Raw genomic sequence first — 21184 nt, 5'->3', positions numbered from 1 at the left:
CTCCTGAGGTCTCTTCCAGCCCTAATTTTCTATGGTTCAAAGCAGGACCATCCCCAACTATACCATCCCAGCCAAGGCTTAGTCGAGCTGGGCCTTAAACACCTCCAAGGATGGGAGATCCCACCACCTTTATGGGTCACCAGTTCCAGTGCTTCACCACCCTCCTCTTTTTGGGTTTGATGTCATCGCCATAGGGCAAGATATAAGGTAGAAGGTACTGGCAGTCAAGAGAAAGCCCGAGTGATATTAGTAGGGCCTGCTTGGGAAACAAAGCTCTGAAACGGCACTTTAAAATGTTTTAATGACTGCTGTCTTTGTATGAGGTACTCTGGGCAAAAATATGAGCCTCAGGCATAAGAAAGAGAATTACTGAGCAGACCATCCCTGTAGGCTCTTTAATTAAAAAACAGAGAGGGAATGCATAAATATATAATACCTGCAACTCACCGGGCTACTCAATTATTTATTACCATAAAAAAGCTGCATTTATTTTAACAAAGAGAAAAACAAATGGGGAATGTTCCCTCTGGTTATTTATGGTTATTAGAACTGACAAATAATCAGAAATTTCAATGAATTTGGGTTGTGTTCACTTTTGTGAGTATGCTAACAAATCAGTTTACTGGCAGATCTTGTTTGCAGAATTGGTGAATTTCCACTGAATCCTTCATAATATTTGGCGAAAACAAATTTTGAAATCTTGTGGTCATATATATTCTTATTATATTATGGAAATGTGCCTTGTGCCCTTAATGTCCGGTCCACCTAGCTACATCATAAATACAGAATATTTACAGTTTGGTTGAGAATGAAATCAAGGCCAGGAATTATTCACAGAATAATTGTGAATAAAACCATGCTGGGTTCCTGTCAGGTAAGTTCACAAATTGGCAAAGTTGAGATTAATCAGATAAATGATTCATTACGATATATTCACTCTGCTTTAGTAGCTGGGCTAGATTTTCTGTGGATGTAAATTGTTTCCATTTCCTTGATTTCCCTGAAACTGAGGGATTGTACACCAGCAGATAATTTTGCTTATTCACTTTTTTTATAACTTTCTGAATCCCAAGAAAATACCTGCTTTATGCTGCTGGTGTTGGGCAATGATTCTAATCAGAAGATGGATAAAATGCCAAACTCATAAAGTACAGAAGTGAGGTCTATACCGGCTCTCTTACTAGTGGAGTTGTACACTCTTGATTTTTGACCCGTTGTATTGTTACGGGTCTTTAGAGCTGGCTTTCTATTTCTGCCGATCCGAATGAAAGTCCAGGGCATTTGAAAGATGCTGTTGGGCAATTCTGGTAGCGACCTGTACAACGGAGAATTGTTAATAACGTGCCATCCTCACAACGACGCCTCGTTCTTGGTGCTTTGAGAGAGCGTCTCATCTTCTGGGATTACTGAAGCGGTCTTGTATTGTACTTGTGATGTGCAGTGTGTAGGCCTGAGAGTCAAAGCTACTCAAGATTCGAGATGTAAGCGGTGAATTCTAGCACTCGCTGCATGTTGCTTTTGTAGAAATTGTATAAATAAGACTTTAATGCTGTTTAATGTAGCTTTCTATTTATGAATTATGTAACTATACATTTCACATGCTCTGAAGTGGTCGCAGCATATGAATTTTCATCAGCCCTTCCCACAGCTGCTGTGGATTTTGGTGCTGCATAAAATCTTCCCTGCTCTTTCTTCGAAAACCAAGATAAATCTATGTTTGAAATCAGGTTACCCAGTTTTCTCTCCTCTCTCCCACAACACAGAACATTTATTGATCTTTACTAGAAGATTTAAGAGTTGAACTAAACATTTTTTTTCTTTTCAGTTGCCTCTTCAGGAGTCATTTTTCTGACTTCCTGGGAGAATAGCTATTCTTTTCATTACACCTCTAACATGTTTATCACCATCTTTTATCATCTTCTCTATTGTAGCATTCACTGCTTCATAAAATTTTAGTAGGGATGTTGGGATATAATCCTTGAGGTTATTGGGAATCTTTCAACTGACTGCAGCGGGCCGTAGATGTCTAGAACTGGGAGAAGATCACAAAATACTCCCACCTATATTCACTTCACGTCTCATGACAATAGTCTTTGGATGTGTTGAGTCCTGTCAGCTTTCCCTTTCCCCAAATTTTCATTTCTAGAAGTTGTTCTGAAGGAACAGTTTGCAAAAATGGCGAGTTCTCAGCAAACAGTGCAAAGGATTTTGATAGATGAATTTTGATTTCCATAATTGCAAATATTCAGGCTGGAAAACTGGCTAATTTTGTATGTGTGTCATGTTCTCTGATTATATGAGCATGTGGCCTGAGTCTCCCACGAAAATAACTTGAATTTTGAATAGTACTAATGAATTAGGTGTGAACAGTCTATGAGGCAAAATATATCTAGCAAAATAATGCAGTAGGTAAGGTATAAAATCAAGAAAATCATTAACTACTAGTAGGCACCCTGCAAACACGAACTGCAAAAAAGTTACTGAAGAAGGCAGGGTAGATTGACACCTTTTATAGATTAACTAGACCAGAGATGTATAGTATAAACTTTTGTAAGCAGAGGACTTGCTTCATCAGATGATGTGAAGGGACTGCAGGAAACAGCTGCTATGATTATAATACGAAGGGTAAGGAAGTGGGAAGGAAATGAGGAGGCATTGCTGAGAGAGGCAAGGTAGGAGATAGAAAAACAAAGCATAGGGCTTAAAAACTAATGCAGGTACTGGGATAAGAATTCATAGTCTTGGTTTAGACCAGTATTTCTCAACCTTTTCAGGCTCAAAGTACCTCTTGTCAGCCTCAGGGCACCCCTCCTTAGTCTCAAGGCACCCCTCAGAAAATGTCAGCTCTCAGTTTTCCCTTATTTTTCCGTTGTTAAAAAACCGATATGGCAGTTTTTCTATTGCAAAGAACTTGGTAAGATCACAACATGTCAGAATTATTTTAACACTATGCATTCCTGTTTGAACTCCCTGGGTGTGTCCAGATGAGCATGCACGTGTGTTTCCTTGGGAAAGTTAGTAGTGGCACATAGTTTTGCTTCTGCTCCTTGTTCCCAGGGGACACCCTTGCACGCGTGATCTGGCACGTGGCATATTGCCCCAGGTGGGATGGGGTAGCAGCCTTGCCTGGGGTCCTGGGGGCATCCTGGGGCTGCAGTGGGAGCGATCCAGGCGCACAGAGCCTGGCTGGCAGCCGGAGTGTCTGGCTGTGGCTGGCTAGGTTCCAGTTCCAGGCAATGCATACTGCAACCATGTGCACTGCCCTGCTTTGATTTTAAACAGTTTGTTAGATACCAGGATTACCTGGTATCTAATTTGGCTCTACATTACAAATATGCAGCATGGAGAACCTTTTCATGTGCACTGTATGTGATTTGCAGTGCCACAGAGCGTGCGCAGGTACTCATCTGGAGGCGCCCTCTGGGTTTATCTTGTGATTCAGGTTTGCACACCTGCCAGTACTAACATTGCATGGCACCCTGGTTGAGAATCACTGATTTAAACCATGGGGTCTCTGGATGATTTCTTGTTTCACGATTTCTTGTTCCAGTTTTGTTGTCTGAGGCAGCCACTCTGAGATCAGCGATGGAATATCCTGGGAGGTTAAAGTGTTGTGCCACAGGATTGTCCATCCTTCTGGGATCGATGTCAGATTGGTGTTCCTGTATTCTTACACATAGGAAATGACTATTCCTATTTTCACCAAGGCACTAGAGCAGTGGCTTTCAAACTTCATGGAACTTCAACGTCATCCAACTTCCATATTATTTCTTCTGTGGACCTGCATCGTGAACTGATGTGGGACCAGATAATCTGGTCTGTCAGTAATGGAGCCCTGCCTCCCAGCTTGTCCTGCCATTGCCCCCAATCACTTTGGAGAACCCATCACAGAACTCCAGGGTTTAAAACCCGCTGCACTATTGCTCTAGACCTAGATGTCAGCTGTGCTTTCTCATCAACACAGACTAGATGCTGTTGGACCAAAACATGTGTTGTAACATCTAAGGTTCATTTTCCTGCACCTCTACCAAGGTCATATGTGTTGCTACCTGCTTACCGTGCCCCTCAGCTGTCTCTGCTGGACAGATGGGATGATCTCTATGTATATTTAGCATCCCTGCTTCCTGCAGTCCTTTCCCAGCATCTAATGAAGTAAACCTTCTGTGTACAACAGTGTATGCTATGTATCTTTGATTTAGTTAGTCTATAAAGGTGCAAGTCTACCCTGCCTACTTCCTGATTCCAGACTAACGTGGCTAACTACCTCTGCTAAAAATGTCTAGGGCCTGTGGGAGTTTTGTTCCTGTAATAATAGTAGAGTCATTTTGATGCTGAGTGGAGTATAAGTACTAAGTATATATGCGCTCATATTTCTGCATGCACGTGGAACACGAAGTGACTCTAGCTTTTTTGTAATACCTAAAGCAACTAATTAGGCTGCAAATGGATATCGCATTTATCCTAGGACAAAGTGCAGTTGTCCAGATGTCCTTGTCCTGGGACAAAGCCTAAACTTCTGTGTAAAAAGTAGTAGCAGTTGATCCTGGGATATTGCAAAGTACATCTCCATAGTTATTCCAGGATTGTATCACTGAATCCAATGGCAGAAAAGGGGCACTATGTTCAGCCACTCACTGAACCCTGATTAGAAGGGCGATATTTATACATGCCAATCCTGAGATGTTTTTGTTCTGGAACAAACACAGGCACAACTTATCCAAGGAAAAAAATTGTTTTGCCTCATTTATGTTCAAGAAACATTGGGTAGCCCCTTTTCAATAGGCTGACAATTAGAGGATAGGCTGGCAAATCAGGCTGACCTGGACAGGCTTGCAACGTGAACAGATCAAAACCTGATGATGTTCAACACAGAGAAATACAAGGTGCTTCATCTTGGGAGAAAAACCCCACATCATATTTATAGGCTCGGCAGTGCTACACTCACTAGCAACACAACCGAAAGATACTTGGGAGTCATGATTGACCACAAGATGAACATGAGCTACCAATGGGATGCCACAGCTGGCAAAGCAAATAAAACTCTGGCTTGCATCTACTGATGCATCTCAAGTAAGACCCAAGAAGTCATCCTCCTGCTTTACTCGGCCTTGGTGAAGCCACAGCTGGAGTACTGCATCAGTTCTGGGTTCCATACTTCAGAAAGGAAGTGGAGAAGCTCGAGAGAGTCCAGAGGAGAGCCATGCACATGATTAGAGGTCAAGAGAACAGGCCTTATGAGGAGAGGCTGAGAGGCATGGGGGTCTTCAGCCTGGAGAAGTGAAGGCTCTCAGGAGTGACTTGGTGGCAGCCTATAAGTATATAAGGGGTATTTATCAGGAACTGGGAGAATGTCTGTTCACCAGGGCACCCCAAGGGAAGACAAGGTCTAAAAGTCACAAACTGGTAGAAGACCGTTTTAAGCTGGACATAAGGAAAAATTCCTTTACTGTCCAATACTCTGGAGACCGGAATAGACTCCCCCCAGAAGTGGTGCAAGCATCTACCCTGGATACCTTTTAAGAAACGCTTAGATGCCTGTCTTGCTGGGGTCATCTGACCCCAGCTGACTTCCTGCTCCTTGGGCAGGGGGCCCCATGATCTCACACAGTCCCTTCCAGCCCGAATGTCTATGAAATCAACGAAATCAACACATATTTAGAAATCTAGATTGCATGATGCTGGATAGAAATGAGAGCAGAAACTTTAAGTTATCACAGGAAAAACCTGTGGGATTTGTTGCATGCAGAACGGTAGATTGAAAGCATTCATTGTTGTATCTAACAAATAACATGAATATTTGCTTGTCCACAGTAAATCTCAGTGAATGCATCTGTGTAGTCCCTTTACGTGCAATTTATCATGATTCCATGCAAAAGCTAGGTGCAGAAATTGCATGCAGAGACCTCTAAAGATATGGCCTTTATACACCCTGCATTTCGGTATCATTTGTGTAATGCAAAAGATAAATATATTGCATTCTAGATACAAAAATGTCTATATTTATAAAAAGTATTTACAATCAAAGATCAATGCTATCTGATCTTAAATATGATATATAATTATGTAACCAATACTTCCTCGACTCTAGGCAACTTTGTTAACTTGTATGTTTGGCATGTCAAGATTTACTGGTCCAATGGCTTGCACTGGAAATAAATTGGGGGTGGGCTGAACTGAAGCTCATTGATATCAATATGAGGTTTTAATTTACCTTGATTTTTATCAGGCTTTAGATCTACCACTTCGGAAATGAAATTATTTGCAAGACTCTGGGCTAAGGACCATGCTGTAAAGTTCCAGAACCACATACTATTAGTTCAGTGCCATCACGTCATCCCAGCCAGTCAGGATATGCTTAAATTATATGTTATATACTGGGACCATTTGCATCAGTTTTGTATACCAGTGTGTATTCTGTTGGGATATGGACTGGGCAGAGAAGGACCTGCACATCATAGGAAGTAATTATAGCATTTCTCCACTAAGTGGGTAGGGCAACTCAAGTAGTAGTCTTTTTGTTTAGTATGAACTGGTACCCTGGGATCTGTTGCAGATCCACAACATATACAGAGTGGATTTTACCTATTGTTTCCTGGCGTAAGGTTCATGTAAGTTATACCTGCACAGGGCTGTCGGTTGTGTGTACACTCCTTTTTTACACGGATCTGAAGACTGAGTGACTATGCTGATGTAAATATGGCATGTATCCCTAACCTCCCTTTAGGCATTGTGATAACTAGCACTAAATTAGGCATAAATAATACAGGCAATGTAGGTAGGAGTGTGTGTGTGTGTTAATTAATAGATATAGCTAGACAAGGTTCTTTAGGTATGTCGGGGTAACCGAACACCGAGTGAATCGGGCCCCAAGGTCACGGTGGGCCGGGGTGGTAATTGGAATACGAACAGGTGGGATTAGCGGCGGTGGAGTGTGAGCTGTACGGGAAGTTTAAACAAAGATGATTTATTTACTCGCGCTTGGGAAGCGGAGGCTCAGATATTTCTTCAGTTACAGTATAGCGAAGAACAAAGGGGTCTGTTGGCCCACGGGTTCACTAGCGAGCTCTTGCTTTCTACCCCCTGAGGGATAGGTGCGGCTGCCCACTGCTCGTCCCAGGGCTGGTCAACTGCTCATGAACGGGATAACAAACAACAAAAACTGTAACGTAGTGAATCGAGGAACGGGGTCGTGACGCCAGTCCAAAAGACAGTCCGTAAACCGAGGTCGGAGATGAAAAGCCAGAACGAAGTAAGCCGAAGTCAAAATGGAAGCCAAACAGTCCCGTAACCGAGATCGAAAAGACGAGTCGCTCCACCCGCCGTTCGCAGCCTCTGCTTGCGCCTCACAGTCCCTGCCGTCGCAGCCTCTGCTCCAGGATCGTTCTCTCCCTGTGAGACAGCCCCTGCAAAGGCAGCCTCTGCTCACAGGATCGAGCACAGTCTCTCCTCCAAAACACACACGCGCTACCTCACCACACCCGGGGGGCGGCTCACAAACCTTTTATAAGAATTTAGTGGCCAATCAGAACGCTCTTCACAGAGACATTTCTAGTCAAAGTACATCATGCAGTCAGTGAACTGAGCATGTGCGTTAGATCAGATTACCTCATGCTCTGTGACTGACAAGCCTCCAGGTCACCCGGAGGGCACGTTCTGGGGGCCTGTCTGTAGTTTCAACTCCCTGTGATGGCAGCACCAAACTTAAGATTTTTCCTTGACAAGGTAAATCTGATACCTTTTATTAGACCAACTCAAATAATTGGAAAAATTCTTCTCAGCAAGTTTTCGGGTATAAATACCCTTCATCAGGCTGAGGAAACATCTGCAGTTGGTGTGTGCTATAGCTATGAATGTATGAGAGAGAACGCAACAGAAAAAAATCCCTTGTGCCTTGGTGTGGTAGGCATTGTATCATGCCTGTTTCTGATGTTATAAACTCTATTTTAGGTTGAATGGAATTATAATTTTTAAAGTATGAGATCACTCACAACACTGGTTGCCTGTGCCACTGTGATTAGCAGTGGAAGGCAATAAATACTGAGGCTTATACTGAAAGACACTGCTTCTTGGACTGAACATAAACTCTAACAGAACTTGCTGGATTGTAAACCTTAAAGTCCCGCTGTTCTGCTTTCCTAGTTAAATATGGAGAACAACTATTTTTTTAAGGTTGAGATGATGAGTGTTGGCACGAGTACACAAATATGACATATCGTACAGTATTTCTTTTGCTCTTCTCTTGTGCAGCAGGCACAACTTCATTTAAAGCTAAAAAAGGAGCCCTGGCCCCTCGTTGTCCTTCACCATAGATCTGATTCTAAACAACTTTGGTGGTGTTTTAAACTTACTATTAGAGAAAGAAGGACCAAGGTGTCCTGTTGCAGTGAAAAACGTTGAGGCTATTCGTGACATTTGCAAAACGTAGTTTCTTCTTTTTAAAGTTCTGTCTCTTCACACTCAAATATGATGGGATTAATATTGTAGATGGTTTCATCATAAAAAGCAAGATAGCATCAGCACTAGGTTGAGTATTCCAGCGAGTCTGTTAATTTTAGTGATACGAAAACAAAAAAATGTTTAACCCTAGGTGTTGCCATTGGTTTTCTTGGGTGTTCTCCAGAGCAGGTAGAAGTTAGCTATTTTTAACATGTGAACAGAGCGGAGAATATTATTATAAGCCTCCCCCACCTCTCCAAACAAAACCATTTATCACCATTTGGAAAGGAAGAAAGCAAACAGCTGATATTGTTCACACCTACAATTTGTATGGATCTTTTTAAATAAAGTTGTAGTAGCCATCTTTTTTACATTCCTATAGCGACAACAAAATAGTGAGACAGATGTGAAATGATTCATTGGTGACATCACCGCCACTATATCCTATCCATGGAATTTCCTCCTCCTCTTCACTACTCTGTATAATTTTTTTCTCTAAATTTTTCATGCATCTGAAAGTGAAAGGAAACTTATAACGAGCATAGCACTGTTGTGATGGGGAATGATGTTAAAGCAGCAGTCAAAACTGTTACAGGGCCTTTCACCTGCCTTCATAGTCTGCCCTGTGACATCCCTTCTGTAGCGTCGGAGTTCTGCATTAGTGGGGCATGAACGTCCAAAGATGCTGTGTAATTGCCTTGTGAAGATAGCTGTGGCTGGGAGTTGTTGCAACCACATGGCAGAGGGATGTGAAAGTATCAGGAAGATGCCAGTGATGGAGCAGTTTGGTTTTTTTTTTTCAATCGCAGGATAAGCATGCTTCCAGACCTTGGTTATGGGATCCCTTTTATAAATAAAATTAAAGTTGTGGATTTTTTCCTTCCCTTATAGTTTGGACCCTTAAGGCAGTAGCAAAGAATGGGCTCAACAATGTGCTCCTATGTCCACCAGCCACATCTATTCTTCTGAACTGAAAATGTGCTTCAAATTTCTAAGATGGGGGAATGGGAAATGGTGTCCATTCTGGAGAGAAATGACAGATGTCCTTTAGCATTTCAGGAATGGTGGAAGCAAATGTTTACTAGGAGAAGATTGCTGGGGGGGTATATACTACACTGGTCAGGTTTTCATGGTGGGAAAGCATTGATATTTGGAATGGAGCAGTTTATATTTTGCAGCTGGGAAAGCTCCTTTTTCTTTGGAGATGCTGGACAGCAGGTTTATATATGTAAAGTAAAAGGGGAGCTGCGGATGAAAATGTGGCTTTATAACGGAGCGGTGGAATCCTTTATTTTGCATATTTGCATACCATTGAGAGTTTACGGTTCTAAGCAAGTTCGGGGGCGTTGAATTACTATCATTAGCACATTGAGGTATGCAAGCAGGCCGACATTGCAAAACTGAAGTTGTGGTAATACTGTATTTTCTGGCAGACAACATGCCACAGAGTAAGAGACACGCCTTGTTTTGTGAAAGGCAGAATGAAGAAAAAAAGATCTTTCCTTGTAGTAACTGAGTAGCAGCAGCTGGGGATTGTTCCGGTCTCTGTGGATGTGTGCAGACTTACTTGCCTGGAAGGGAGTTTAAGGGTGCAGACAGAAGTGCAGCTCCCAGGTCTAACTCATGACAATTCATAGAAAGTGCCATGAGTTAGACCATTCCTCCTTGACCCAGTAGATGTTAGCTATTGGATCAGGAGAGTGGAGGATTGACTCCAATTTGGAGCCAATCCAGGGAGAGAGGCTGTGTCTGTGCAGCCTCTTCTCTAGTTCCATCCCCACCTCGCAACTCTGCTGCTGTCTCTGGATGGAAGAGGAGAGAAGACAGGGGAGGGAGGTCTGTTCTAGGGTTTTCTCAGCCCTGCTGGAAGTAGCAGGGATGAGTAGATTAGGGCTCTCCCTGAGGTGTGGGGCTCAAATCCAGCCCCACACTCCTCTCCAGTAGGGCAGAAATTGCTGTTACCATATTTCCTTGATGTATACCCCAATTTCCAGTAGCTGTGTTTTGGATAAAAGTGTTGTATGCAAAAACATATGGTGGTAACAGAACACAGTCCATTTAGAAAGCAGGTTAGGAATGGGTGCTGCTTTGGCCATTGCCCTCTAGATAACACTCACGTAGATGATGCTAACTATCTTCTTACATGCATGTTGCTGCCTTTAGACATCATCTTCATCACATAAGAATCACTGCACAGTAATCTTGTTAAGTACTGTCTCTTTACGACAGGTCAGATACTCCAGAATAAGGTTCAAGAATGCCTATAACCCAGTCACAGAACCTTCCTTTCCTAAAGGCCATTACGTAGGAGTTGGCCATGGCCATGGAACATACATTCTTACAATATTTAAATATGTTTAGAATCTCATGGAGAGGCTTGCCAGCTCTATAAAAGAAAACCATTGGGGCATGTCCATACATGCAAGCACGTGCGCTTGCAGCAGCTCAGATAGAAGTGGTACAAATTTGAGCTGGGGCTTTTTGCTTCAGCGCACGTGCCTGGACGTGCACTTTGTTGTGGAGCAAATTGTGCCACTTGGGGCAAAATAAACCTGCCTGGCTCCTCCCAGATCTTCAGCCGGGGGAGCTAGAGCCCAGGGCCAGCACCTGTGCTGTTCCTAGCAGTATAAAAAGCTGCCCTGGCAAGTAGCTCAGGGCTGCTAGGTCTCAGGAACTTCTAGGGTCCAGCCAGTTGATACCTGGGGACACTACCCCTTGTGCCAGCTGGACTGCTGAAGCAGCCCTGAGAGTTCCCTGCACCCACTGCAGCAGTCTGGCAGTGGGGGCTGCTGCCTGGCTGTGACCTGCTGTGCACTTGCCAGACTCGGATGGGGACTGCAGAGCCAATAGAGGCATCTGCTCCTCTGGGCCAGCTGCCAGTGGTCTGCGGTTGCAGGGTTGGCCTTTATGCAGCACTACTGCCATATGTGCCTCCTGCCCAGCCATCTCAGCAGCCATGACCCGGAAGATGTTCTGGGTGTGGTGGCCTGCTTTGAACCATCAAAGCATGTCTTCCTGGCTCCATTTGGCCAGGAGGTCAGCCACAGCCAGCTGGGTCCAAGGTGCCAGCTCTGAGCAGGCAGGGTCCTGCCACTGGCCTCCCTAGGAGGAATTCTGGTGTTCCCTATTGGAAAACTGAAAGATCCCTGATTAAAAAAAAAATCCCAAAGTCACTCTCTAAAATACCCCCAAATCCATGTTCCTCCACAAGTAAAACAAAAGACTACTATAAAGAGAGTGAGACAGAGACAGCGATTAGCTGGACAATGTTTTATTGATATATCTACAGTGTTAAAGCAAGTCTCTTATCATAATAATAAAGTGAACTCTAAATACAGGATTCATGAATACATATTTTGCTGCCCTCCCACAGGGCGTTGGCCCCCACACAAGGGGTTGGTCCCCTACACAAGGGCTACTGCCCCCTAACCAGGGGATTTGGCCCCCCAACAGAGAGTTCGACCCCCACACAAAGGGTTCAGCCCTCACACAGGGGGTTCAGCTCCCCAATATGGGGTTTGGCCCCCACACAAGGCTACCACCCCCTTGCGAGGCCCACATGCCCACTCCAGCCCCCTGATTGCTGCCCCATCTGGCCCCATCACCCACCTGCTGCTGCAGCCCCCCCAATGGCTGCCCTACCCAGTCCCACCCCCACCTTGCACCCCCAGGCCCCCAAGGCTACCCCCATAACCCCAGGCACTGTCACTTTAACCCCCCCCCCCAAAAGAACAGAAAAAAAGGGGGAAAAAGTGCCTGCTTACCTTAGAATGAGGGGTTGGGGGGCTCTGGATCCTCCTGGCAGAGCTCCCCGGGCAGCACAGGACAGTGGGGGGCGGGCAGCAGGGCTCCCGGCTGGTGCCGCTGGGGCTGTCAGCCTGCCCTGCACTGTGCAGGCAGGGCCCCAGGCAGCCACATGGCACCTCCAACTGCTGGTAAGTGCCAGGGGTGGGGTTTAAAGTATGGGGGGGGGCAGGGCTGGGGAGGTTTGAGGGGATAGGGCCACCCAGGGCAGGGGTCAGGGGCCTCGGGGGGTCTAGCAGGGGGAGGGGCCAGCTGCGGTAGGGGTTGGGAGCCTCGGAGGGGAGTGAGCGGAGCCATTGGCGGTCCCCTCCCCCCTCCGGTCCCCTCCCCTCTCCTCCAGCCCTCCCATCCCCTTACTCGCTGGCACCGGAGCCCTGGTGCTGAAACACGTGGCCTGGCCCGCCACATGCATCAGCACCAGGGTGAGGGGCCAAACATAGAGATCTCTGGCAGCCAGACCCAGCCTCTGGTTGCCTCAGGGCACGGTCCTGGACTGTGCCCTACGCCACTTTTTTAAGCTTTGATTTTTTTCGACCCCTGGAAATCCAGGGGTCTAATTTTCTCCCTGCGCTGCAAGTTTTCATTTTAATTAAACATTTTAAAATTAACTCAATGAAAATTTCTAAGCAAGCTGTTTTGGAAACATCACAAATATAACAAAGTGTTTGGATAAGGTGATATGGTCAGAATATTATTGTCTTTTTTTTTTGTTATATTGCAATTTATAATGTGATACGGAAGTTGAGACCTTTTAACTTCTGTGTGATAATGCAGTGATAGAACTCCAACCAGTAACATAGAAATAAAGTGTTTTAAGCCTATCAAGACAAAGCATTTTGATAATCTCTCTTACAAAATGTAGATGAAACTAATGTGATTGTGCGAAATGTGTTTTGATCAGCTGTGTATATTCTGCTGGACCTTGGCTGTAGTTGAAATTGTTTTTTACCCGCGCCTGTATATAAATAACTCATCATTGTGGAGTCCTCTTAAGCTTTGGACTTCACTGCTGAGTTCCAAGCATGAACTTTGCCTTGCATTGCTTTCAAATTTTCTGCTTTTCAGTTGCATTGAGCATACCTTTGTTCTTCTGTAATAACAGAGAGTGGATGGGAGCATTCACTTTATCTTTACTGTACTTTGTTATTCTTCTGTTTTGTCACCTCTAGCTCCTGCTGCTTCTCTGAACTAACCTGTTCTAACATCTTCTATTCCTCTTGATAAGGAGGTCTCTGCATGGCTCTAATCATTTTTATTGCCCATCTTTGAATCCTTTATATTTCTGCTATATCCTTTTGGAGACAGTGTGACCCAAATTGAACAGGACATCACGCTACTTTGTATGTACTCTCCTCCCCTTTAACTACACTGTGAACTTAATGTTCCTCCTTACTTGGGCTCCAGAAGAGAGCTGTGCATTCAGCTGGACATAGACAGCATTCGCTTTGAACAGGGCAGATTTATTTTTACTTGCAGAGACTTTGGCATGTCACTTGCAATCAAGTGTAATCCAGTGCCAGTAGCTAGCAAATATTGGACCAAGTGTGAAAGCACAAACTATTCTTGAATAATATATTATTTATCATGCATTAAGCTATTAATAGAGGTAGGAGTTCAGGATTGCTTAAGACAAACTTCTGGTCTTCAATCTGGGAGAAAATACTACTGCGAAATGATACCTCTCTGAATGTGTTTTGTATTCTCAGGCTTTTGCCTTTTGACTGGGTTTTGGTTTTGTGTCCTCCCCCACCTCCTTTTAATTTATTTTTTCTTTTGTTGCCACAAGCACATTTTTTTTTAAAAAGATTTTAAAATGCTAGTTAGTTAGTTTTGGCTTTTTGTTTTTTTGTTGTAGGAAGACTTCACAATTTTATTTTCTTCAAAGCCAAAACCTATCATTGCTGCTGCTTGGTTAGTGAATACACGGGGTGTGTGGGGGGGAAATCTAGGATTTGTTCTTGTTCTGAAGGAAGCTGTACAGGTTTCTCTCTCAACACTTGTGCATCTCCTTTTGACACTAATGGGGTGAAAGTCTTTTCCTGCCATGATAAATTAGAAATAGGCTTGCTTTTAGCTTGGAGGACCACTAAATTGGGCCCGTGTTGAGAAAAATGGAAATGAAGCCTCAGCAATATTTGTATCTTTATTTTTCTTGATAAAATAGTGAAACAATACAGTTAAGAAAATCTAGACAACTGGAAGGTAGAACAGTGAACAATAAGCAAAGTGACTTTATAATAAATCAATGAATCACTCAGTCAATCTTGCCAGAGAAGCTAGATCTGTTTGTTAAAAGAAAGGGTCCCTTGTTTAATGTGGGGTTCAGATTCTTAATTTGAAAGTCAGTGCCTGTGTACAGAGAGGGTTTTTAACTCTCAGCACTGGCAGAGCTTGCTCGTCTGCCTGGAGTCTTTCTCTTCCATATAGGCATGTTAAGGGAAGGGAGGAGATGGGCTCTCCATCCTCGGAGGTTTTTAAGACCCAGGTAGACAAAGCCTTGGCTGGGATGATCTAGTTGGCAATGGTCCTTCTTTGAGCAGGGGGTTGGACTAGATGTGACCTCTTGAGGTCCCTTCCAGCCCTAACCACCTATGCTCCTATGTGAGGGAACAAGGAAAGAATGGAAGTCTCTACTCTAACAATTCTCTTTTGGCAATTGGTCCAGGGAGGTCTACCCAGCTGTTTGTAAATGAAAGCAGCTCCTAGGCTGGTTAATTAAATAGTGACTTGAAAATGGGTACCTGGGATACCTGGCTATAGTGTACTTCCAGCTGATGTTGGTGTAAGTGGGAAACATAAATAGCTTGTATAACTACAGCACTTCCAAATAAACTCAAGGATTTGGTGAAATGACTCTACGTTGACAGCTGCTGGTTGAAAGCGTGCTGGTTGTCTTCCATTTCCAGTAGAGTTTGTCTGCTTCCCGCTCGCTATCTTAAATGCCATGGCAGTGGAAAAGGGCAGGAAGTATAGAAAATGTCAATGTCTCCTCAGCCAATAAGTTTAAATTCCACTTATCTCTGCATTTGTCAGATATTTCTGACTGACTGGGGACTAGGCTATCATCTCTGTCTGCATGTTCATCTTTTCTCCCAAGAGTATCTGAGAGCAGGGGAGAAGGGCAGGCGCTTTCTCTAAATAATCTCTTCTGTGCTTCTGCTTTTAGGGAATTTTTCAGCCTTTTGATACTTCCTGTTGCAATTTAGCAAATGGTAAAATAAAATGAAGATAGGTATTGTATGCTGATTAGGACTTTGTTCCTTCATTGACCAAAGCAGCACTCCATATCATTGCCATAATGGGGAGGGCCAGTGGCCTTGACTGATCATTTCAGTCTTGTCATAACGTGCAGCATGTTTGTGTACGTAAGGTGATGAGTAATGTTAACGAGTACAGCTGTGTGAATCTTTCGTAAGGAAGCATGAAATCAGATGGTTTTCTCCAGTCTTGAGAATACAACAAAAGGAAGAGTAAACTGCAGCTCAATAATCAGCAGTTTTCTTTTCTTTTCTTTAAATGTCAAAACTTTTGTCGACCAAAAAGCAGGGAGCAAGGAGGGCAAAAAAAAAGAAAAAAGTGTGTGCTTTCCATGAACATATTCAATATTTTGAGTACCCCTCCCTGCCTCCACATCTCTGTTCCCCCTCGCCCCCAGTTATAAAAAAAATACCAGACCCAAAATTGATTTTAAATGACCTGTATGTCCCTCAAGGGAATTGTGGGTCTGATCCTTTGTGTGCAAAACCTCCTCCAGGTGCTTGGGTCTCTGGCAGAACCTCATACCAGCGGCGTGAACTAAAACCGATGCATGGTGTTTCCCAAAGTCTGGCAGAACGCAGCTGGTGACTTCCACGGGGCCGGGGTAGGTGGCTTGGTCTGTTTGGGGCACTGGGTTTTTTATAGGTAAAGATTGCAAAGTAAAGACATATAACCAATCAAGCTAGCCATTTAACCAGGGGAAAAAAGCATTTATTTGAAACATAGCTCAAGAATCTGCTTTGCTCTTACAGAGGCATGTACCCAGTTACTTCCAAATGCAACGACGAGGGTCTGTTTAATCATTTAGGCGGATTTTTCTTGACCTTTTGTTAAAGTGCCAAATGCACTTTTGACTGAGAAAAGACAGCCTTCAGATGTCTAGTGTTATTTTACCTGATGTCTGAGGGACTGCCATCCTTTAATGAGCAATATTTTATGTAGGGTACACAGTTGCCCTAGGAAGCCCCCCGCCACTACTCATAAAGTCTCGGTGTTTGGTGTGCTAGACAGTACAGTAGTTGGTGGGCCAGGTGAGGAGAGGGCAGGGCTCACACCCAGTTTGGGGGTGAGTGGGTGAGGTTATGCTTCTTGGGGGCACTCTGGGGATCCCTGTGGAAGTCGTATTATAACCATGCTAATTCACTTGTGGAACTCAACACCACAAGATATTCTTGAGGGAGAATTTAGTGACAGCTGCAGTTTTACAGAAATGTACACAGCTCATATCCACAGGTATCCAACCTAGCTTTAAAACGATACGGTGAAAATAAGTCAGTAGCAGATGGCAAGTAAGGAAGAGCCTTGCGTGGTGTGGGAAAAATTCTCCGTTGATAGCGTCTCTGCAACTTACCCCTTGAACCATCTACTGCCAAAAAGGGTACTTGCCTAGGTGGACTGGTGGTTTGGGACTGCTAGGGCAATTCCTCTGGACGCAGCCCACTTCCCTGCGCAGTCGTGCCACTCCATGCCACAAATGAGCAATGTATGGAGAGCCGTGTTATCTGGTCTTCTGTGCTCCAGGAGCTGCATTGGGCTTGACGACTTGAGGCCTGACGGGAGGAGCAAGAGCAAAAAGGCCGGTACATTTTCTTTTCACCTCCCTTCCCATGCCCTTCCTCTCCTGAATAAAATATATACCATGTCTGCAATATTTATACACCAGATAAACAAACTTAAGGCAGGAAAACATTCTGTTTATTTCGTTTTTCAGCTAGTATATCAACCCTGCTAATAAATAGCGCTTCTCTTGTCAGTGGTTTTATTAGCATCTATAAACTGTTCAGTCTGTATTAAAGCATGTCAAGAATCTTGTTATCTTGTTGTTGCTGACCTTCCTGCTAAAACTGATGTGACTGATGACATAATAGGTAATAGGGAGAGATGGTGTATTAATATTTAATAGGGATAGATAGGTTTATTACTGAAACATGTAAAATGCTCTCACAGCTGTCAGCTGTAATTACTGCCTCTGTCCAAAAGGTACCTACCCATTTGTGTATTTATGGAATTAAGTTTAGAAAGTCAAGATGATAAAAGTTAAGCATTTAAATGGTTCCAATTTTTTTTGTGGTTTTTTTAAATATAAAACGCAACTATTATATAATTAGGTTGATCTTTAGTTTTTAACCACTATTAATCTCACAGGGGACGCTAGATAAAACCACTCTCAGGCCTGCTCATTTTGGAGACTGCTGACCACTGATTTTTACAAGTTGACAGAGGAATGCCTGCCACTGAGTTGGGTGAATTGGATGAGCAAGTGCACGGTGACCTCTCCCTTTTCTAGGCACAGGTCTGCAAACATTTCAGTGCAAAATTTGAATCTTGATTACTGTTGTGATTTTAACAAAAGTTTGAACATCAGATCCTGCGCAGATAGCTGGGTTTACACAGCTTTGAAGCAAAACTTGGTAGCGACTGTTTTGCGTTCAGATTTTGGGCCATTTCAAACCTCAAATGAAAAATGAACTTGCAAGACCTCTACTGCAGGCTGTGGGAATTACAGGTATCCTATGATGGGGAGGGGAGCGCCTGCCCCCAACTTTATTGCTATCAGTTTCAAAAGGAAAATACGATCTATAACTATTATTTCAAAAGTGGCACGTAGGAATTATTTTTTCTTTTTCAAAATAATTGATCTTACCAAACTATATATTTTATTTAAGTGTAACGCTGCAAGAAGCGGGGAGTCGAATGCTTGCCTTTTCTGCTGGTCTTGCATGCACATCAAAATTATTTTCATTTTTAGCTAAATACAAATCAGCTGTATGGCAACAAATTTACTGCCAATCATATGACAGAGATCTCATGAAATATGCAGATTTATGTAACAGGATCATTAATTAGCTTGTTCTTCCTGAAATCCTTAATTCTGTGCAGCTCAGTTAATTGCTTTGTTTTCCCTCACTTTGGCAATCAGTTGCATTTTAAAACTGCATTTATCGCTAAACAAATACACTTTTTTGGTTTTTCTTTTTAAAGGGGTTTAATCTTCAAGCCAGTATTTTATTCCAGAGAGAGAGAGCGAGACAGAGGGTTTTTCCTTCTCTTCCTTTTCAGGGCTCTCCTGATACTAGGATTGAGACTCTGAGCCATCTTCTTGGCTTTGTAAGTCAATATTTCTATGATACACTTTATATCAGCTGATGACCCGGCCAATTGTTGCCAGGACTACTTGACTTTTCTCCTGTCTTTTTTCGGGGGTATTGGCTCTAAGATACAGACAAGGAGAACTCTCAGCTGGATAGATTGGTAGCATGCAGATGCAGATAAAATTCATATATTTTTCTGGGACTGCAAAGATAGTGAGCAGTGTTTTAATTTGCCCATTTGGGGAGTCTAACATCTGCTGAGCGGTTCTCACTCAAGCAAGTAGTACTGTTGTTTTCCACAGGGTTTCTTTTGTGAATCAGGCCTTCAGCATCTGGGACCGTTCTGGTTTTGTTTCTTTTGGCTGCAGGAGGCTCAGAGACCCAGGTTTCAAAGTCAAGCAAGCCTCAGCTCTCAAGGAGAGACTCAGGCAAATGTTGCCTGCTTTCCCTCTGTAACCATAGTTTAGTAACGTGGTCCAGCCCAACTTCATTTGAGAGCTCATGAAGCCACTAGTTTTAGTTCATGGTGGATGTTTCCCTTCGTCGTATCAGTCTGGTGCTGGAGAAGAAAGGGCTGAGCAGCTACGTTTAGGTCCAGAATTGGATCTCGATTGATCTGATCTTTAAGGGGCAGGGGGAAGGGCTCAGTTCTTGGGACCACCTCACAGCATGTGGTTCGGTTTGGTTCCAGCATGCATGAGCGTGCTCTCAGTAACTCTGGATTTACACCAGGTTAACAGAGAGTGAATATTTGACCCAGAGTCTCTGTTTGGAGATGCAGAGTCTGTCTCTAGTGGCTACTTCTTTATTGGAGAAATAATTAAATGTCTGTCGTCTTATTTTAGGTTTGATATAGCATTTCTGTGTGGAGTGTCGCGGCAGAATGTTCAAAGCATTTTACTACAGCTCCAGAAACCCTGCTCTGGACTCCTGCCAAAGGCTGTCCTCAGTTGACCCAGCTGTAAAATGGGTACCTGTTCATTTGGGCTAGGGAGTCAAAGGTGGATGGGATGCTAGCCTCACCACTCCTTGGTTACAGAAACTGGCATGCTTTAACCACACGAGCCTCAGTGGGTGGTTAGGCTCATGTGGACCTTTGACTCTGTCAGTATTTCTGTTCCATGCTCGTGGGTTCATCTTTACTCAATTGACTTTTCTTGCGATAATCATTCCTTTGCTTCTCCAACATTTCTCATCTAGGTGCATCAAGCCCTTTTCTAATCACTGATCTATTTAAAACCTTTTAATTCACCATTGAAGAAAGGTGAATTAATTAACCCTATGCTGGAGGCATGTGCAGGTTAGATGGCTTGGCTGAGGACTTCGGGCCTTCGGCTGAGTAGGCAGGGACATTCTGTCCTGTGTTCTGGCTTCTAGACAGCTTTCCTTGCCAAGATGGGTTGGTTTGATGGAGGGCCCAGGAGGCTGCTATGTTCCTGTGTATGACGAGGGATCTTGGCCCTTACGGTATTTGCAAACTGGAAACAGAAGTAAAACTGGCAAGTTGTCCCAAGCTCAGGAACGTACAAACAGTTCCTGTCCGTGACACAGTTTCACTGTGTGCAAGGTACATTTCCCTATTAATGATAAAATTCTGTCCTGCACAGTATACAGTGTGTTTCCTGGGCCAGTGGTGAATATACTGTTGCTGGTCCTGCTTTGAAGACTGGAAAAACTTTACTTATTTATTTATTCCCACCCTCCATTTTTTGCTGTGAAGAATTAACCAATTTCCTCAGCTCAGGCTTTGACTGTTTCCCCTGACCACTGGCCATCTGCTGTAGTGCAGAAACATTTCCTACAGGGATGCATGCCTTAATGAATTTTTGTCATCGCTGTCATATCAACTCAGCATTTTCCTGTCATCTTTCTATTCTGATAAACTCTGTCTGAATTGACAGCTGTCATAAACATGCTTAGGTAGCAATTTAGAAGATGCACTAGCAGACCAAGGTTAAATCTTTTTTATTTGTTCATTGTGTATGAGAAAGTTAGGGGCTGATAAAAGGTTTCTGCTGGGCCTTTTAAAATGAATATAGTTTTTTTTTACCTAACTCTGTGAACTATAAGCAAGCGTTTTATATACAGCCAGGTTAGGTAACCTCTGAATTTAGATTAAGTGAAATTTACTTGCACAGCTTGATTCTGTGTTTAACTTTACAGACTAGTTTCACTGATCTCAGTAGTATACAGCATGCATCCAGTTCAGTCTCTGTATCACTCTGCAAGATCTTGGCCTTAGACAGAATGCTTTTTGATATTGGCTATCTTCTTAGCATGGGTGTTTGTCTGATCAGTCAGTTTTATGATGGTTCTGTTCACATCTACTGCCACTTGTATATAAAATGCTATCACAACGACAAAGGAGAGCGAGAGAGAGGTCTATGCAGTTTACAGAACTATGGAGTCAGTGGTTTGGTAGGACATAAATAACTGACTGGGCAATCCCAGAAAAAGGTGTAGTGTTATGAAGGCCTCTGTGAACTGGCATTTTCTAAGGAAACTTGAATCATTAGGGTTCATTGCTAAAATTCAGCTTGGTGGTTTCCCGATTAGATTTGAATAGAAAAGGTTACCATAGTCCAAGAGAGAGG

At 43.4% G+C, this 21184-nt stretch overlaps 1 protein-coding gene across 3 annotated transcripts in view; it reads left to right on the top strand.

Moving 5' to 3' along the window:
• IL1RAPL2 (interleukin 1 receptor accessory protein like 2) overlaps window positions 1–21184 on the top strand; it is a 556641-nt gene that overhangs the window by 176301 nt on the left and 359156 nt on the right. Inside the window, exon 2 of one of the 3 annotated variants that reach the window (XM_090060567.1) lies at window positions 15995–16102. The exons of the other annotated variants lie outside the window; for them this stretch is intronic. The gene's annotated coding sequence lies outside the window, so the exon portion shown is untranslated. The remainder of the gene's footprint in view (window positions 1–15994; window positions 16103–21184) is intronic. 3 annotated transcript variants of the gene reach the window in all.

The sequence above is a fragment of the Crocodylus siamensis genome, chromosome 8 (genome assembly GCF_052110815.1).
Source record: "Crocodylus siamensis isolate JL-2025a chromosome 8, ASM5211081v1, whole genome shotgun sequence".
NCBI lineage: Eukaryota > Metazoa > Chordata > Crocodylia > Crocodylidae > Crocodylus > Crocodylus siamensis.
The sequence above is the reverse complement of the archived record's forward strand: the minus strand, read 5'-3'. Positions and strand labels throughout refer to the sequence as shown.